Source organism: Hyperolius riggenbachi, chromosome 3 (genome assembly GCF_040937935.1).
Source record: "Hyperolius riggenbachi isolate aHypRig1 chromosome 3, aHypRig1.pri, whole genome shotgun sequence".
NCBI classification, from domain to species: domain Eukaryota; kingdom Metazoa; phylum Chordata; class Amphibia; order Anura; family Hyperoliidae; genus Hyperolius; species Hyperolius riggenbachi.
The window spans coordinates 232,925,763-232,944,540 of NC_090648.1; the positions used below are offsets into that span (position 1 = coordinate 232,925,763).

The following is an 18,778-nucleotide window of genomic DNA, read 5'->3' on the forward strand; positions in this document are numbered from 1 at the left end:
CTTTGGTAACAGACCAAAGTTCACAGAGATATGATTAGAGGTAAAGTATTTGCTGTATAGCATGTACACAATTATGGAAAGTTTTATATAGTTTACAAAGGCCTGGAATTTAAAAAAAAGATTGTCAGTGAAAAAAAACTCATCAGTATTATTTTGTCACATTTAGATAAATTCACCCTGATTGCTGGCAGTAAGTAGATTCACCACTTACAGGAAGCGAAGGTAGTACAGAAATCACACAGTGCCATACTCAGTTCAGCAACTCTCTGCCAAATGTTGCATTGAATGGTTTTCAACTGGCTGGCTAGTAAATCACCACCCAGCATCCAAGGCCGTTTTTAGGCACAAATAAACCAGGCAAATTCTGGGAGAGGCACCAGAGCTTTTAGCACATTGCCTTATGGAAATCTTATACGCAACTACTAAATCTATTACAATCAAATGGTACTTTTAACACCCAAAAGTGACATAACAAAGGAGGTCTGAAAAGCATAACAATGTCAGCTGCCATTAATGTGTAATTAAGCTGTAATTGTTATAAGTTTTGTCTGTATTGATTGTAGCAATGCCCCTGGACTTCCAGTTCAATATTCTGACCTGTAAAAACTCAGGCTGTATAATATTTAGACAGTATAATATTTTTATAAAGTTGCTGCACAGTTATAATTTATAGATTTGGTTTGATAAGTAACAGCATGTCTGTATATAATCTATCAATTTATTTTTGGTGTCAGCAAAGCTAACAAATGTAGTACATAAGGGGGGCGATGAAACAAAAGCAGCCTTGCTGGGAGCACGAAAATAGCCAGAAACAGCCCTGCCTGCAACCATCACCCCGATCACCAGTGTAAATGCCTCCTCTCGGTTGCATGTGCAACAGAAACGGCAGTTAGGCTTTCCTGCACCCAGCACTCACCATCGCAGCACCCACTCTGGTATGTTTTATTCCCAATAGGCTTCCTTCGCTTTCTGATAGACTGTGATTTGTTTTGGACACACAAACACCCATTGGCAGTGCTGACCATATTCTATTTTGTTGTTTGGATTACCTTCCTTGCCATTTGTGTAGCTGCCTTAGGTCTACCTTGGGAAACTCTGCGACCAGTGGAGTAGCAATAGGAGATGCAGAAGTTGTGACCACACTGGGGCCCTCCTTCATCCATCTTATTAGCTTTTCATTGATGTGATGCTGATAATAAACACCTCTATATGTGCAATGAATAATCGTAATGCTTAACACACTGTTTCCTTACTCTGAATACACCTCTCTGACACTGCAGCTGTCCTTAGTAGATTTTGGGGTCCATATCAATAGAGTGCTTGGGGCCCCATTTAAAACTCACATTGGGGCCCCAAGCTCGTTACTTACGCCACAGTCTGTGACAGCAACCTGTCATGGACCCTCTGTATGTGTTTTTATCTCCTGCTTCACACACCACTAAGTATAACATAGCAGAACTATTGAATAATAGTGTCGGTAACATAAAATATATAACACATAATGTATAATGCAGGTTATATAACATGATGTGTCTTGCTAAGAAAAGCCTTTAGTGTATAAGATATAATGTATGAGATTCAGAACATAATAATCGATATGTGTCCACAGGAGAATGAGCAATGCAAAGACAAAGATAGCAAGAAAACAGGAACATTGACAGACCCGGGAATACAGAATGCAGTATGATACACTAGTTTACCAATACTGAATTCATCTAAGATGCAAGTTTTAATAAGATGCTGAAAGCAAAGCGTTCCTAACATATCCACATGCCCACTGCCTGCAAATAGGACGTTTTTTTGATCACCAATATCTAAATACTTACAGAATGTATTTTTTGATGGAATCCAGGAATGCTTTCTACGCAGTGTGAGAAGTGAAGTGAGCTTTGTAAAGAGATAAGACTAGCAATAACAACAAGGTTTGATCATAAACCAAAGTTCACAGAGATTTTGCTTTATTTCCTGGTATCGGTTCAAAAGTGAAGTCATTCTTTAAGCTATAACTAAGCTATAACTAAGGGCTTATCTCTCTCCTGAAACATGTAAGCTGTGTGCACCAGTGTGTTTATGGATTTATAAAAAGTGATAGCCCTTCTCGACTCCTGCTTGTGGTGTGCCCCTGTTTATCTCTTATTGTGTGCCTGCAGTTTTACTTTCCAGGGTAGAGCGGTCATTTTTGCAATAGAAAGTCATGGTTTAAGACAACTAAAAGATAAATTTCAACTGTGCACACCATATGGTTTTGTCATAGGATAGGTTCGGTTGCTCAGATAAGTCCTCCATGTACAGCACCACCCAGTTTCATCCAGAATAATTCAAACATAATGTTGGAAGCGTGCACATCGCCTGTTGGCAAGTTCTTGACTGTACCTACAGTAGATTAACATTGTGGACTATTGTTGTTTTTTTCCCTTGATGAAGGAATAGACATTACAGAGTGTTGGAATTTGGCATTTTTTGCACGGTTTAACCTCCCTGGCGGTACGCAGTTTCAGAGGCTGCACCCACGGGAAGAATTTTTTAAAATAAAAAGTGTTTTTTTATGTTTTCGCTAGCACTTCGCTAGCTAACCATGTGCCCCAAGCCCTGCCGCACCTTCACCAATCGGCATCGACGTCATGACGACTGTCATCGACGTCATGCGTAGTCCCGATCCTCCCCATAGCGAAGCCTGCAGCTGATTGGGAGGCTGCGCCATTGCGGGATCCCTGGGGGGGTACGTATTACGGCGGCGATCAGGGGGGATCGGTGGCGAGCGGAGGGACTTGGGGGATATATTTAGCTAGTCAAGTGCTAGCTTAAACATATAGAGAAATTTTTATTTTAAAAAATCCTCCCGGGGCCATGTGATCCCCTGTGGCAGCTAGCCCGAGCTTAGGTCGAGTTTCCCGCCAGGGAGGTTAAATACAGTTCTTTGCTTGAACTTTGGTGTGCCAAAATGGTATTTTATTTATTATGGTTTAAGACATAGAACGAGAAAACTGGTCAGGGCAGCTTCTGAGCTTAAAGAGTAACTGTCAGGCTGCAGAAGCTAATTTAAACCTCTATTCTCCTGTGTTAAACAGTTTAGAAGGAAGCCCAAAAGCCATTAGTGAAGATAAAAATCTCAGTTACCTTTGATGTGTGCTTATCTTAAAGGCTGTTATAGACCCATAAGGACGCAAGCCGCATACTAAACTGCAAAGCATTCTGGGGCCCTCCCCTCGGCTGCTAATGAGACGTTACAGGAGCTTCTAATCAGTCCAGCGCGTAGCACTGATAAATCTCCGTGGGCAGAGTACACTGCAGGAGTCAGCTATTGTTCCTAGCCACATGGCTCATTAATATTCACTGCACACTGTGTTGTTCAAGTAGGAGCTTATCTGTGATCAGGAAGCAGGCAGGACATGACGACACATTTGACAGAAAAACATGGAGCCTGCCATGAGCTGTCAGGAGCATCAATCTCTGCATATACTATATAAAAATTCTGTGAAATCCAAACGTGGACAGTGAAATGCATATGTAATGTAAGTACAGCCAATCTTTAGCTACTGATATATGTGTTTATTTTCTCTGAGACCTTATACCTAACAGCTCCTCTTTAACAGCTCTTGGGGGGGCTGGCACCATAGAAAGGCGTGTCTTCATTGAATCAGAGCCTAGAGAGGTGAGATTGTCATCCCTTCACTGTGCACCCTGCACATGAGCCTGCCCCTTTTCCACCCAAATCCAGGCAGAGACAAGTTCGCCCTCACCCTCCCACCCCTTCAAATGGGCCTAAAACTGTTTTTTTATTTTTATCAATTTTCACAATTTTCAAATCATGTAATTTAAGATCAAAATGTGTACACTCCCCAAAAACTTTATTAAGGACATACCAGTCAAGCTAAAAGGCTTTTTTCTTATAGAATACTCTTGAAACCATATTATATTAGCAAACAGTACTAGGTCTTCATTATATTGTGCGCATAGAAGGAAAGCCTTTATTTCAACATGTGTAATTTAGCAATGTGCTAAAAGGTTGTGTTATAGCAATTAAAAAAAGTCCTTTAAAACACTATGATGGAACAGCACATGCCCATAACTCCCACTGTAGCGCTCCTTGGGGGAAAGCCACTCAAGCTTTCATATACAAAATACAGATTACTCCAGGGGCATAGCAGTAGCCATAGCAGCCATAGCAGCTGTTATGGGAACCTGGAGCATAGAGGGCCCTGGTGGTACATAATGTATTCACCATTAACTTTCATGTGTTTCTCCACTCTCTGACTTTGCCTTAGTGCCCATGAACTATGTGAGGTGTTGATTGCATGCGAATGTAAATTGTCCAATCAACTCCTATCTATAGAGCAGGGGCAGGTGGCATCGCTTAAGACTGCCTTCATCTGAGGGTCCCATTAAAGCTTTGCTATGTGGCCCCATGATCTCTAGCTATGCCACTGGAATACTCACATTTTGCTTGCTGGTAAGCTATTGCTTGTGCAGGCTGTAGCTCTCTTGTCCCTGATGGTAGTGCAGGTAGGTGTAGTGCTGCTGCACATTGCCTGTGTGTTGGGTACAATAGTATGGATGAAGAATTGAATATTAACCCTTTCCAAAATTATTTTGAACTATGTACAACATTGGCATTTTTCAGTTCAGTTAGATCAAAGTGTCAGGCTAAGTCCAGCACTTTGATAGTTGCTGGCCTCGTCCTTTGTCGCTGCACCTCATAATTTAGATATAATGTGAGCACAGTGGGAGGCCACGTGGATGAAAGCATTGAACAAAGTCCCCTCAGGTACCATGCTGCACGGCGTAATATTGTAATAATGCTGGTGCACATGCAATGGGGGTGGAACTACAGTGCGCAAATTGGTGCTGGCCCCACCTACTCTCACTGATAACGGGTCACCTCGTCGGTTTAATGCAAGGAGGTAGAGACCCTATCGGATCCCTGGCCGCAAAGCACTCCCATATTCACCCACATCCCCACACACCAGAAAAAAACTAAGTGGGGGGGGGGGGGATTCGGGTGATCATGTAAATGCATTGCAAATGGTGAACACCTTTACTTCTGCTGGGTGTTTGTGTAAGAATAAATGTTCATTAAATGATCTACGCTACATTTTTGCGAGTACAAGTAGCATAATTTTAACAACATTTTATTATTTTACCTACACAAATCTTGTGTTTTAAAATGTACACACAATACTGTTTTTTCAAGTAATATAGCATTACAACTACTAGTGCTACACACATTCATGATTAGTTTGTGTGTTTAGCAAACATTTTATTCTTACACACACACACAAACTGTATATATCAAGCACTCAAATGATAGAAACAGTTTTGCTGTACCCCTCAATACTTCACTGTATTTTGATTAGAAACGGTTTACTTTTTGTGTGTGTGTTTGTGTTGAAAATAAAGTTTAAAAATCTAACAAATGTTTTGACTAATCTAGTGCAGCAAACTTACAATGGAATTACAGAGACCTCTTGGACTGCAGCGGCAAAGTGGGAAACAACACCTATTTTGTGAACATAACTATGTACTTCACCATCAGTAATTGACAGATAAAGTTTATCAATACATTGCTCCCCACTGCTGGCTGAAAGCACCAGTATAAGTCACTGAGAGAGACTCCAAATAAGTAATCTGGTAGGCTACATTGAACATAAATTGAGGGACTGCAAGTGCTCTGACAATATCATGGACAAGCCCAGACCAGAATAGGAAACATTTAGGCACAACAATGGATAAGCAGAGGTAAGGACTATTTAGATACAACATTTTATAAGAAAAATGGTAATTTGGTTTGGATATTTGTCATGATATTGTATGAAAAAAATATCCGGATGTTGAAATGGTGTTCATTTAGCCATAGTCGGGATGTTTGAAATGTGTTCACAATGTGTTGTAAACTATTTTTAAACTGAATAATAGACCCTGCAGCCACAGGGAGGACCCTCCAGTGCTCCACCCAGTCGCCACGATCCATCCGCCAAATGCATAGAAGAACAGCAGAGCAGACAAGCTTTTAACCTGCACCAGTGCTGGGCCCAAATGCCTCGTCATGCAAGGACAACATAAATACACATCAGATCTTTCAACCTACTATAGCTGGAGTTCTACTTTGTAGTGTACCTGAGACAAGAGGGAGGAAAGGATTTTTACTTACCTGGGCTCCCTCAAGCTCCATGTAGCCTGGCTGCTCCCTTGCTGTCTGCCCAGTCCCCTCCATTGTTTCTCTGTCAGCCCTGTAAAGTCCAAGTCTCGGCTGAGCTGCAGACCCCTGCCCATGCACGGTTTTGGCCCCGCACACCACCTGATGTTGCCTGCAGCGTTCTGCTAACGCTCCTGACAACAGTAATGTGATAGAGGAGGTGCGGGCCTGTAGCAGCACATGCGCAGTGGCTTGCAACCCAGCTGGATTGTGGACTTCACAGGTAAACCCAGCTGGATTGTGGACTTCACAGGTACACAACGGAGGGGAGCTGGAGGATGGTGAGAGAGCTGACGGACTACAGGGGCCTGGAGGAAACCCCAGGTAAGTAAAAAAAAACAAAAAACCTTCCCTCCCTTTCATCTGGGGTATAATTTATAATGTGTTTTATTCTAACTGGCACTCAAACAAGGAGGAAAACTCTGTATGGGCTTTCTATCTGCAGAATATGTTACCCTAGACAACCAGACAAGCTTTCTTTGGCACACAAGACACATTTTAGATGAGATTTTGCAGCTGCCTACAATGCAAGTACACATCAACAAGGTGCTCTGTTGTGCCATTGTTGTTAGCAACGGCTTTGGAAATCCATCTTCCATCAGTACATTTTTCTATTAAAGCCATTCTGCACCTTCACCCTCTTGTTGTAAATTTGTACACATTTTTAATCTCAAATTTTAACTAACCTTTATCAGTTAGGCTACTCTCATATAGGAAAATTAAGACGAGCATTAAAGTTATATGACCTAGATATACATGTATGCGAACCTTCAGTGGTGAGATGTTTAATGCAAGCTAACATATGCACTGCAGTGGAAATAGCAGTGGTTTTTTTGACAGATGCTTAAAAAACTGTGACAGTGACCCAGTGATGAACAAGTGACGTTACTTCTGTCTAATATGATATGAGTACGTGTAAATACTCACACTGAAACCATCATAGTCTGCGCTGCCATACAACAATGATATGATAAACACATAATGGTCAAATCCTGGAAGGCTGTTCTGGATCTTTGATTGTAGATATCCCATTATTATTTGAGCATGCTGCTAACCACTAGCAGTTTTATAGACAAAGGCCACATTATAGTAAGCGTATCTCCTGCCTTTAATAACAATTCTGTGCTGTTTTTACTGTTACCACCATGGTGATAAAGCATGTAGTATTCACTAAGCAACTTACCTCAGACAAACCTTAAAACGGTATAAAACCCTGGCATATTATTCAATAAAAACATGTTTTCCTACTTTTTATATGCCATATGGTTATCATATTTGCATTTGTGCATAAGTATTATTATTCATTAGAAATTACAAGTTCCCAAAAGTTCAGTTTTTTGCTTTGAGTGTCTTTTTGTTGCATTTTATTTATAACTGGTTTTATTCATTATGTACTGAAGGCAGAAATGCTTTGAGTTCCTGTCTGGGTTCAGGAGCTTCTGCACAGTCAGAGAATGTGTCACATTCCTCACTTGATACAATTAAGTAAACACAAGATAACATTATCTACACTTTGGATGCGTCCAGATTTATCTGCACTGAACTTTCAAGTCCTGTGTGTAACCCTTTGAATGCTGTTCTAGTAAAAAAAAATGCTGGTTGTATATAATATGCTGTAAATAATTTTTTAGAGCAAAGAAGAAATGCTGGGTTTTATTCCGCTTTAACCACTTGAGGACCACAGTCTTTTCGCCCCTTAAGGACCAGAGCCTTTTTCTCCATTCAGACCACTGCAGCTTTCACGGTTTATTGCTCGGTCATACAACCTACCACCTAAAGGAATTTTACCTCCTTTTCTTGTCACTAATAAAGCTTTCTTTTGCTGCTATTTGATTGCTGCTGCGAGTTTTAGTTTTTATTATATTCATCAAAAAAGACATGAATTTTGGCAAAAAAATGACTTTTTTAACTTGCTGTGCTGACATTTTTCAAATAAAGTAAAATTTCCTATACATTTGAGCGCGAAAGTTATTCTGCTACATGTCTTTGATAAAAAAAAAAAAACATTGAGTGTATATTTATTGGATTGGGTAAAAGTTATAGCGTTTACAAACTATGGTGCCAAAAGTGAATTTTCCCATTTTCAAGCATCTCTGACTTTTCTGCGCACCTGTCAGGTTTCATGAGGTGCTAAAATTCCAGGATAGTATAAATACCCCCCAAATTACCCCATTTTGTAAAGAAGACATCCCAAAATATTCAGTGAGAGGCATGGTGAGTTCATAGAAGATTTTATTTTTTGTCACAAGTTAGCGGAAAATGACACTTTGTGAAAAAAAAAAAAGTTTCCATTTTTTTCTAACTTGCGACAAAAAAAATTTAAATCTGCCACGGACTCACTATGCTCCTCTCTGAATACCTTGAAGTGTCTACTTTCCAAAATGGGGTCATTTGTGGGGTGTGTTCACTGTCCTGGCATTTTGGGGGGTGCCTAATTGTAAGCACCCCTGTAAAGCCTAAAGGTGCTCATTGGACTTTGGGCCCCTTAGCGCAGTTAGGCTGCAAAAAAGTGCCACACATGCGGTATTGCCGTTCTCAGGAGAAGTAGTATAATGTGTTTTGGGGTGTATTTTTACACATACCCATGCTGGGTGGGAGAAATATCTCCGTAAATGACAATTGTTTTATTTTTTTTTACACACAATTGTCTATTTATAGAGATATTTCTCCCACTCAGCATGGGTATGTGGAAAAATACACCCCAAAACACATTATACTACTTCTCCTGAGTACGGCGATACCACGTGTGGCACTTTTTTGCACCCTAACTGCGCTAAGGGGCCCAAAGTTCAATGAGTACCTTTAGGATTTCACAGGTCATTTTGAGAAATTTCGTTTCAAGACTACTCCTCATGGTTTAGGGCCCCTAAAATGCCAGGACAGTATAGGAACCCCACAAATTACCCCATTTTAGAAAGAAGACACCCCATGGTATTCCGTTAGGAGGATGGTGAGTTCATAGAAGATTTTTTTTTTTGTCACAAGTTAGCGGAAATTGATTTTAATTGTTTTTTTTCACAAAGTGTCATTTTCCGCTAACTTGTGACAAAAAATAAAATCTTCTATGAACTCACCATACTCCTAACGGAATACCTTGGGCTGTCTTCTTTCTAAAATGGGGTCATTTGTGGGGTTCCTATACTGCCCTGGCATTTTAGGGGCCCTAAACCGTGAGGAGTAGTCTTGAAACCAAATGTCGCAAAATGACCTGTGAAATCCTAAAGGTACTCATTGGACTTTGGGCCCCTTAGCGCACTTAGGGTACAAAAAAGTGCCACACATGTGGTACCGCCGTACTCAGGAGAAGTAGTATAATGTGTTTTGGGGTTTATTTTTACACATACCCATGATGGGTGGGAGAAATATCTCTGTAAATGACAATTGTTTGATTTTTTTTACACACAATTGTCCATTTACAGAGAGATTTCTCCCACCCAGCATGGGTATGTGTAAAAATACACCACAAAACACAATATACTACTTCTTCTGAGTACGGCGATACCACATGTGTGACACTTTTTTGCAACCTAGGTGCGCTAAGGGGCCTAACGTCCTATTCACAGGTCATTTTGAGACATTTGGATTCTAGACTACTGCTCACGGTTTAGGGCCCCTAAAATGCCAGGGCAGTATAGGAACCCCACAAGTGACCCCATTTTAGAAAGAAGACACCCCAAGGTATTCTGTTAGGAGTATGGTGAGTTCATAGAAGATTTTTTTTTTGTCACAAGTTAGCGGAAAATGACACTTTGTGAAAAAAAAAAACAATACATATCAATTTCCGCTAACTTGTGACAAAAAATAAAATCTTCTATGAACTCATCATACACCTAACAGAATACCTTGGGGTGTCTTCTTTCTAAAATGGGGTCACTTGTGGGGTTCCTATACTGCCCTGGCATTTTAGGGGCCCTAAACCGTGAGGAGTAGTCTTGAACCCAAATGTCTCAAAATGACCTGTGAAATCCTAAAGGTACTCACTGGACTTTGGGCCCCTTAGCACAGTTAGGCTGCAAAAAAAGTGTCACACATGTGGTATCGCCGTACTCAGAAGAAGTAGTATAATGTGTTTTGTGGTGTATTTTTACATATAACCATGCTGGGTGGGAGAAATATCTCTGTAAATGACACATTTTTGATTTTTTTTACACACAATTGTCCATTTACAGAGAGATTTCTCCCACCCAGCATGGGTATGTGTAAAAATACACCACAAAACACATTATACTACTTCTCCTGAGTATGGCAATACCACATGTGTGACACTTTTTTGCAGCCTAGGTGCGCTAAGGGGCCCAACGTCCTATTCACAGGTCATTTTGAGGCATTTGTTTTCTAGACTACTCCTCACGGTTTAGGGCCCCTAAAACGCCAGGGCAGTATAGGAACCCCACAAGTGACCCCATTTTAGAAAGAAGACACCCCAAGGTATTCCATTAGGGGTATGGTGAGTTCATAGAAGATTTTATTTTTTGTCACAAGTTAGTGAAAAATGACACTTTGTGAAAAAAACAATAAAAATCCAATTTCCGCTAACTTTTGACAAAAAATAAAATCTTCTATGAACTCATCATACACCTAACAGAATACCTTGGGGTGTCTTCTTTCTAAAATGGGGTCACTTGTGGGGTTCCTATACTGCCCTGGCATTTTACGGGCCCAAAACTGTGAGTAGTCTGGAAACCAAATTTCTCAAAATGACTGTTCAGGGGTATAAGCATCTGCAAATTTTGATGACAGGTGGTCTATGAGGGGGCAAATTTTGTGGAACCGGTCATAAGCAGGGTGGCCTCTTAGATGACAGGATGTTTGGGGCCTGATCTGATGGATAGGAGTGCTAGGGGGTGACAGGAGGTGATTGATGGGTGTCTCAGGGGGCGGTTAGAGGGGAAAATAGATGCAATCAATGCACTGGGGAGGTGATCGGAAGGGGGTCTGAGGGGGATCTGAGGGTTTGGCCGAGTGATCAGGAGCCCACACGGGGCAAATTAGGGCCTGATCTGATGGGTAGGTGTGCTAGGGGGTGACAGGAGGTGATTGATGGGTGTCTCAAGGTGTGATTAGAGGGGGGAAATAGATGCAAGCAATGCACTAGCGAGGTGATCAAGGCTGGGGTCTGAGGGCGTTCTGAGGTGTGGGCGGGTGATTGGGTGCCCGCAAGGGGCAAATTAGGGTCTAATCTGATGAGTAACAGTGACAGGTGGTGATAGGGGGTGATTGATGGGTAATTAGTGGGTGTTTAGAGGAGAGAAGAGATGTAAACACTGCACTTGGGAGGTGATCTGATGTCGGATCTGCGGGCGATCTATTGGTGTGGGTGGGTGATCAGATTGCCCGCAAGCCAGGGCAGGTTAGGGGCTGATTGATGGGTGGCAGTGACAGGGGGTGATTGATGGGTGGCAGTGACAGAGGGTGATTGATAGGTGATTGACAGGTGATCAGTGGGTTATTACAGGGAATAATAGATGTAAATATTGCACTGGCGAATTGATAAGGGGGGGTCTGAGGGCAATCTGAGCGTGTGGACGGGTGATTGGGTGCCCGCAAGGGGCAGATTAGGGTCTAATCTGATGGGTAACAGTGACAGGTGGTGATAGGGGGTGATTGATGGGTAATTAGTGGGTGTTTAGAGGAGAGAAGAGATGTAAACACTGCACTTGGGAGGTGATCTGATGTCGGATCTGCGGGCGATCTATTGGTGTGGGTGGGTGATCAGATTGCCCGCAAGGGGGAGGTTAGGGGCTGATTGATGGGTGGCAGTGACAGGGGGTGATTGATGGGTGGCAGTGACAGGGGGTGATTGACAGGTGATCAGTGGGTTATTACAGGGAATAACAGATGTAAATATTGCACTGGCGAATTGATAAGGGGGGGTCTGAGGGCAATCTGAGCGTGTGGGCGGGTGATTGGGTGCCCGCAAGGGGCAGATTAGGGTCTAATCTGATGGGTAACAGTGACAGGTGGTGATAGGGGGTGATTGATGGGTAATTAGTGGGTGTTTAGAGGAGAGAAGAGATGTAAACACTGCACTTGGGAGGTGATCGGATGTCGGATCTGCGGGCGATCTATTGGTGTGGGTGGGTGATCAGATTGCCCGCAAGGGGCAGGTTAGGGGCTGATTGATGGGTAGCAGTGACAGGGGGTGATTGACGGGTGATTGACGGGTGATTGACAGGTGATCAGGGGGGATAGATGCATACAGTACACGGGGGGGGGGGGGTCTGGGGGGGGGGTCTGGGTGAGAATCTGAGGGGTGGGGGGTGATCAGGAGGGAGTAGGGGGCAGATTAGGGACTAAAAAAAAAAAATAGCGTTGACAGATAGTGACAGGGAGTGATTGATGGGTGATTAGGGGGGGTGACTGGGTGCAAACAGTGGTCTGGGGGGTGGGCAGTGGGGGTCTGAGGGGTGCTGTGGGCGATCAGGGGGCAAGAGGGGGGAAATCAGTGTGCTTGGGTGCAGACTAGGGTGGCTGCAGCCTGCCCTGGTGGTCCCTCGGACACTGGGACCACCAGGGCAGGAGGCAGCCAGTATAATAGGCTTTGTATACATTACAAAGCCTATTATACATACGTGCAGCGGCGATCCGGGTGCTAGTAACCCGCTGGCGCTTCCGAACGGCCGGCGGGTTACAGCGAACGGTGGGCGGAGCCAGTCCCTGGCGGCTGATCGTGTCACGAATGACGCGATCGCCGCATAGCCACTCCCGCAGCCACCCCCGCCGATGGGCATATTGCGGTCGTTTGGGCCCGGACTTTGCCGCCGCCCATCGGCTGGGGGGCGGTCCTTAAGTGGTTAAGATAAGGATGCTGTCTTTAAGTTAAGGAGTGATTTTTAAAGTTAAGGTTTCAATCCTTAAAATAACGAGGGCTCATATGCAATTCACTTTTTCACCTGAGTTTTCTCCTAGGAGATAATTTTTCATCTTGTATTTAAAATAACTTTTCAGCATTTTGCAATTGAAAAATTACCAAAAAGACATTGCAAAACTACTATTAAAATTATTTTGAGTAATTTCTTGCTTGCTGGTGATTTAAAATGAATTCTATTTACAAGTTGTGAAAATATCACCTAGGAGAAAACCTCTGTGAAAAAGTGAATTGCATATGGGCCAGGATGTTAAATAACAGAGAGGAATGTGGTGTAAACTGCGTGAGGAGTTATCACCTGGTCTGAGCTGTCGTTAAGTGGAATGTTACTAGAGACAGCAATTTAAAGTGAAGCATGTAACATTTAGTGCCAGCCAATGTCTCACATTGGTGCTTCATTGCTCAACACTGAAAAACATCAAAATTTCATATAAATGATAACATATTTCTTCAAATGCAGAAAGTCACAATGCTCCACTTCACCTGCCTAACATGATCCAGGAAAAAGTCTGTTTTTTTATGTTATTGTTTTGTTTTTTGTTGTTGTTTTTTTATTAAAACCTGCAATGTTAAAGTGGTCCTTATAAAGCATCAAGTTCCATGTACAGTATGCTGCAGTATGTGGTCATAAGAAGAGTTCAGTATGTGGAAAAGTAAAAATATAACTTTGATCCTTGGAATTTCTAAGAATCAGGAAGAGCAGCATGCGGTCCATATGTAAGCTGTAAAAAAAAAAAAAGAAATAAATAATAAATATATATATATATATATATATATATATATATATATATATATATATATATATATATGCATTGCTTGAATTTGCATACTGGTAATGCCTATTGTTTGCATTTTAAAATCAGTTGTTTATGATGATTGCATTAAAAGCTTAATCTATTCCTGCATGGCCTACTTTAGTCTAAAATTAATGTCAGCTTTAAATAGTGCAACAGGTAATTTTTAATGTACATCCCTTTATTGCACTGCGCTGTACGTATTCCCCATACATTGCTTATTGTAAAATTGCATCTCTTAATTACAGATCCCCCTTTGTAGAGGTTGTCAGTACTTCAGCAAACACCAGAGCTGGGACAAGGTCCTCCAGCACCAAAGGCTGAGACATGCAATTGCACCCCTCCATCCCTCTCACCCCAGCCGTCACACACTGATTGCTATTAGACTAAGAGGCGCACCAGGGCCCCCAACACCTTAATCTCTAGTTATCTGGCTTGCACTCACTGCCATGTATCCCCTTTTCTTATTTCTCTCTGCTTCAAACACAATTGGGAATGATAGCTGAGTGAGTTGTGCCCCTACACTGCGCCCTGAGGCTGGAGCCTCTCTTGCCTCTGCCTCAGCCTGGCCCTGGCAAACACTGTATACATAGCCAACCAAATTAATAAAATAAAATTAAACAATTGTGTCAATACTTACAAATTTTAATTACAGCAACAAATATGATGATAACAGCAACCATCAAGCAAAATCTAATTATCAATAAAACTGTTAGTGTGACACCTGTAGAGAAAAAAAATAAAGCCATTTTATCTAGAAGTCAATATCAAAAATGGTTTATCAATGAAATACATTAAAATCCTCTTTAAAAGGGAGCACTTTTGAAAAAACATGTTAAGATGGGTGAATAATATCTGAATATCTATCCCTCCTTGTTGGGCACACAAATGTTGTGTGAAAAAAATGGCTCAGTACAAATAATCCCTCTCAGCAACATTCATCCCTGGGTTGTATTATTTACAGACATTTACTTCCTGTCCCTGAGACTACCAATTTTCATATTAAAGTCACAAAGATCCACTGTGGTCCAAAAGACAGGCCCTTATTCAATTCACTTTTTCTCCTAGGCAATATTTTCACACTTTATCAATTATATGCCTTTTAAGCAACCAGCATTTAAGAAAATGCTCATAATAATTTAATAATTCTTTTTTTTTTTTATAAAAAAAAAGGCAAGTTATGTTTATTGTAGAAAAGGGACATACAGGGTAAGCTGGGGTTCCACAATGCTCCCTTAACAGATCAATGGGAATCCTCCTCGGGGATTGCTGAAATTTCACTTTTGAATCAGGTGTTTTTTGGGTTGGCTAGGTCCGAATCCAAAAATCAATACTAGTTTCAAGTAAGAGCATCTCTTTAAATAATCACATTTCACAAAATTATATTAAAGGACCACTATCGCGAAAAAAGTAGGCAGTTAAAATCTGACAGAACCGACAGGTTTTGGGCCAGTCCATCTCCTTATGGGGGATTCTCCGGGTTTCCTTTGTTTTCAACAGCATTTCCTGAACAGCCGTTCTCCTTAAAGCGAACCTTAAGTCAACTAAAAAAAATGAGATGAACTCACCTGGGGCCTCCCTCAGCCTCCAGCAGACGATCGGTGCCCTCGCAGCTCCGCTCCGATGTCCCAGGACCCGCCGGCGACGTCTTCCGGTTTCGCCGTCACCGGCCGACAGGTATGGGAACGCGAGTGATTGTTCGCATTCCCAGCCTGTATATCACCCCCTATGCTGCTATTGCGGCCAGGAGGCCGCAATAGCAGCATAGGGGGCGATATACAGGCTGGGAACGCGAACAATCACTCGCGTTCTCATGCCTGTCGGCCGGTGACGGCCAAACCGGAAGTGCTCGCCGGCGGGTCCTGGGACATCGGAGCGGAGCTGCGAGGGCACCGATCGGCTGCTGGGGGCTGAGGGAAGCCCCAGGTGAGTAAATCTCATTTTTTTTTAGTTGACTTAAGGTTCGCTTTAACATACCTAGCCAATTTGGTAATTCTACTATGTATGGGGGCTTTGCTATTAACTGCAAAACGCAACTCCATTGATTTCAATACAATTGAAGTTAACTGAAGTCAACCGTTGTCTTTGCCAACCTGAAAATATCTGCCTGTTCAATCAAATGGCCAAGTAAATCAAACACAGAGCTCTTCGAGCAACTCTAGTTAAAACTTAAAAACTTAAAAATCAGACCATTATTAGTATAATTATTATAGCACTACTTCTGTTAAGGGTACACCTTCGATTTCTCACACTTTTACAGCACATAATTTGACCACCAATGGAAAATAATGAGAAAAAAACCCTCATATAGCTCGTTGTAACCTAGTTTTGCAATTCATGCGGTTGGTCAAAAATTGTGCTCTATGTGAAAAAGTGTTACATTGTGAAATGCAAAATTCACTCAACTATATTGTTACTAAGTAGGTTATGGCCTGCTTTATAATGATGTAGGTTTTTATGTGAATTGATTTAAATACATTTAATGTAAAATATTTATTTTGGGGACACTACTGTTCATTACTGTTTCACAGGAAATTAGATTTTGTCTTAGTCTATTGTGTTTCTAGCTATTTTGAGGTCCTAGGAAGGACAACCCACCGCCATTACACTTTGCACACACAAAAATAAACAAATTAGAGTTCATAATAGTGAAAAACTTTCATTAAAGCATTAAAGGGGAGTAAAACTACAAACTGATCAAGTGTTCTTTAATAAAAGATACCCAATATATACAGTATATATATTTTTCGCCTGATTTTAGACCTCACCAACCACTTCTTAGTCAAAGGGTGCAAGGATTGCACTCACCACTAGGAGATCTCTAAGCACATGCCTAGGTGGCATATGCCTAGAAATGACCCTGTAATAGGGCATATCTATAAAAAGCTGCTTACGGTGTGAACAGCTAGGTCACAAAGCAAAGAACCACTTTGATTCTGAAATTCATATAATACTTTTTAAAAAATCTGTAGATAAAATGCCTTTTTTCTATTTCTTTCTTTTTTTATATCCAACTGAGATAAAACAAATGCAAATAGGTATTAAACATTTTCAAATTAGTACTGTTTCAGTGATACATTATTTACCTGTATTTATGGGTATAAGTTGAGGTGGTGCAGGGTCTAGGAGAAGAGTAATGGATTGTCTGATGATACCAGTTGAATGGCTAGCCATGCAGGCCACTTCTGCATTACTGAAACAGCTGGAAATATTCACATGAAACATGTAAGTGGCATTAAAAGATCCATCATGATTGTATATATGAGGAGACTCTTTCTTCAGGTTCCAAACCTCTCCACAAGTTGAGGTCAGTTCTACCTCTGTATTTCGTGGGTAAAATCCATGTAGACTGCACACAACATCAGCTCCATATTTGTTGATTTGTACAAAATCTATGGACATCTGTGGAAAAGCTAAACATAAACAAAATATAACAGCAACATTAAACCTCTGTGCCCAATATACAACACTGCATATACAAAACAAACCATTATAAAAAAATGTTAAACCTATTGGTTTATATTCGTGCTCTGTTGGTTTAAGTTGTATGAATTTAGTGCATGGATGACCATTTAGGAAATTAAGTTTCTGAAGGAACTTAATGATGGTCAACATGCCATCAAATAAAAAGACAGTCAGTGGGAGGCAATTACTTGAGGCTCATTCCCCGTACTGACCATCAATACAGGAAATTAGCATGCTAAAACTTCAGGTTAGGTACCTTGAGCACTGTAAGTCGTAATTTAGGTCATGGTGGAGATTGCAGTGGAATGCAAGGACATATTGGGAGTTGATGTATTCTAGTGGGCCATGAGAAATGCTTATTGCTTATTAGATATGTTTTATTTTAACTTGTGAAATGTATTCATTATTTCAATCACTGGAATAGGCAAATAAGATGTTCCAGTGTTTCTTTTTTTCTTGGTTTGTACTTGTAAAATATTTTCTAAAATGATCTAGAGACGTGTTGGTACCACTAGAAAACAATCAAAACAAATGAATTAGAGTAGTTTATATAACTAGCTGGTTTTATTTTTTGTCATTAGTACTGCGCATCTCAATGGTACAATCAGACATTCAACTCATTGAAATGGAGAGAAGACGCCACTCAACTGTTTGTTACCATCATATGAACATGGACCAAAAAAAGCAATGAAGATAGTGTTCTGAGGAGATCACAAAGAAAGCTACAGACAATAATGTCAATGGCAAAGGCTAAAAGGCTATATGACCATCTCCAAGCAACTTGACATTCCTATGACAACACTTGAAAATATTATCAAGAAGGTCAATGTTACTGCTATAGACATTGGGAGTGTTTGCAAGAGAATACGGCCCCAAAATTGGGCAGTAATATTAAACTACAAAAAAAAAGGACAATTGCAGAAACATATGAGTTGATCTCCAATGTCAAGGTCTTATTGGTACCTTATTGCACCAATCAATCAGTTTCATTTTGTGAGCTGTGGACATAGTACTGATGTCGCTTGCCAAAAAGCTCCTGTTTTGTGTCATCTGTCCAAAAACATTCTACCAACAAAAAATCAGTCTGTATTGGGAGCTACATCCCTGTACACACACACACACACACACACACACACACACCTGTCCGGGGCGTCCAGACGGTTTTTTGAAATGTCCGGGGAAGAGAGCCGTTTGGAGCCGAACACGAGCCGGCTCTTTGAAGGGAGCAGAGCGGCCAAGCGCATGGAAGAGCCGATGCTTTTAAAGAGCTGGAGACTGAGACTCAGTCTATTAATGGAAATTCCGGCTCTTTAAGCATACAGGCCGCTCGGCTCCCAAAGAGCTGGCTCGTTCGGCTCCCAAAACGGCTTGTGAGTTGACACGCTCCGGAAATAAGTGAGTGCAGGGGGAAGATGTGTGCGCATATAGAGACAGTGCGGACTGGTGTGCAGCGGCTCC

At 41.5% G+C, this 18,778-nt stretch overlaps 1 long non-coding RNA gene across 1 annotated transcript; it reads left to right on the forward strand.

Annotated features, from left to right (window-relative positions):
• The first annotated feature begins 905 nt into the window (after positions 1-905).
• LOC137563474 (uncharacterized) lies at positions 906-18,221 on the forward strand. Its single transcript, XR_011030361.1, has 3 exons — positions 906-935; positions 5,432-5,736; positions 17,902-18,221. It is a non-coding gene; the product is annotated as an uncharacterized lncRNA (long non-coding RNA).
• Positions 18,222-18,778: the final 557 nt, after the last annotated feature.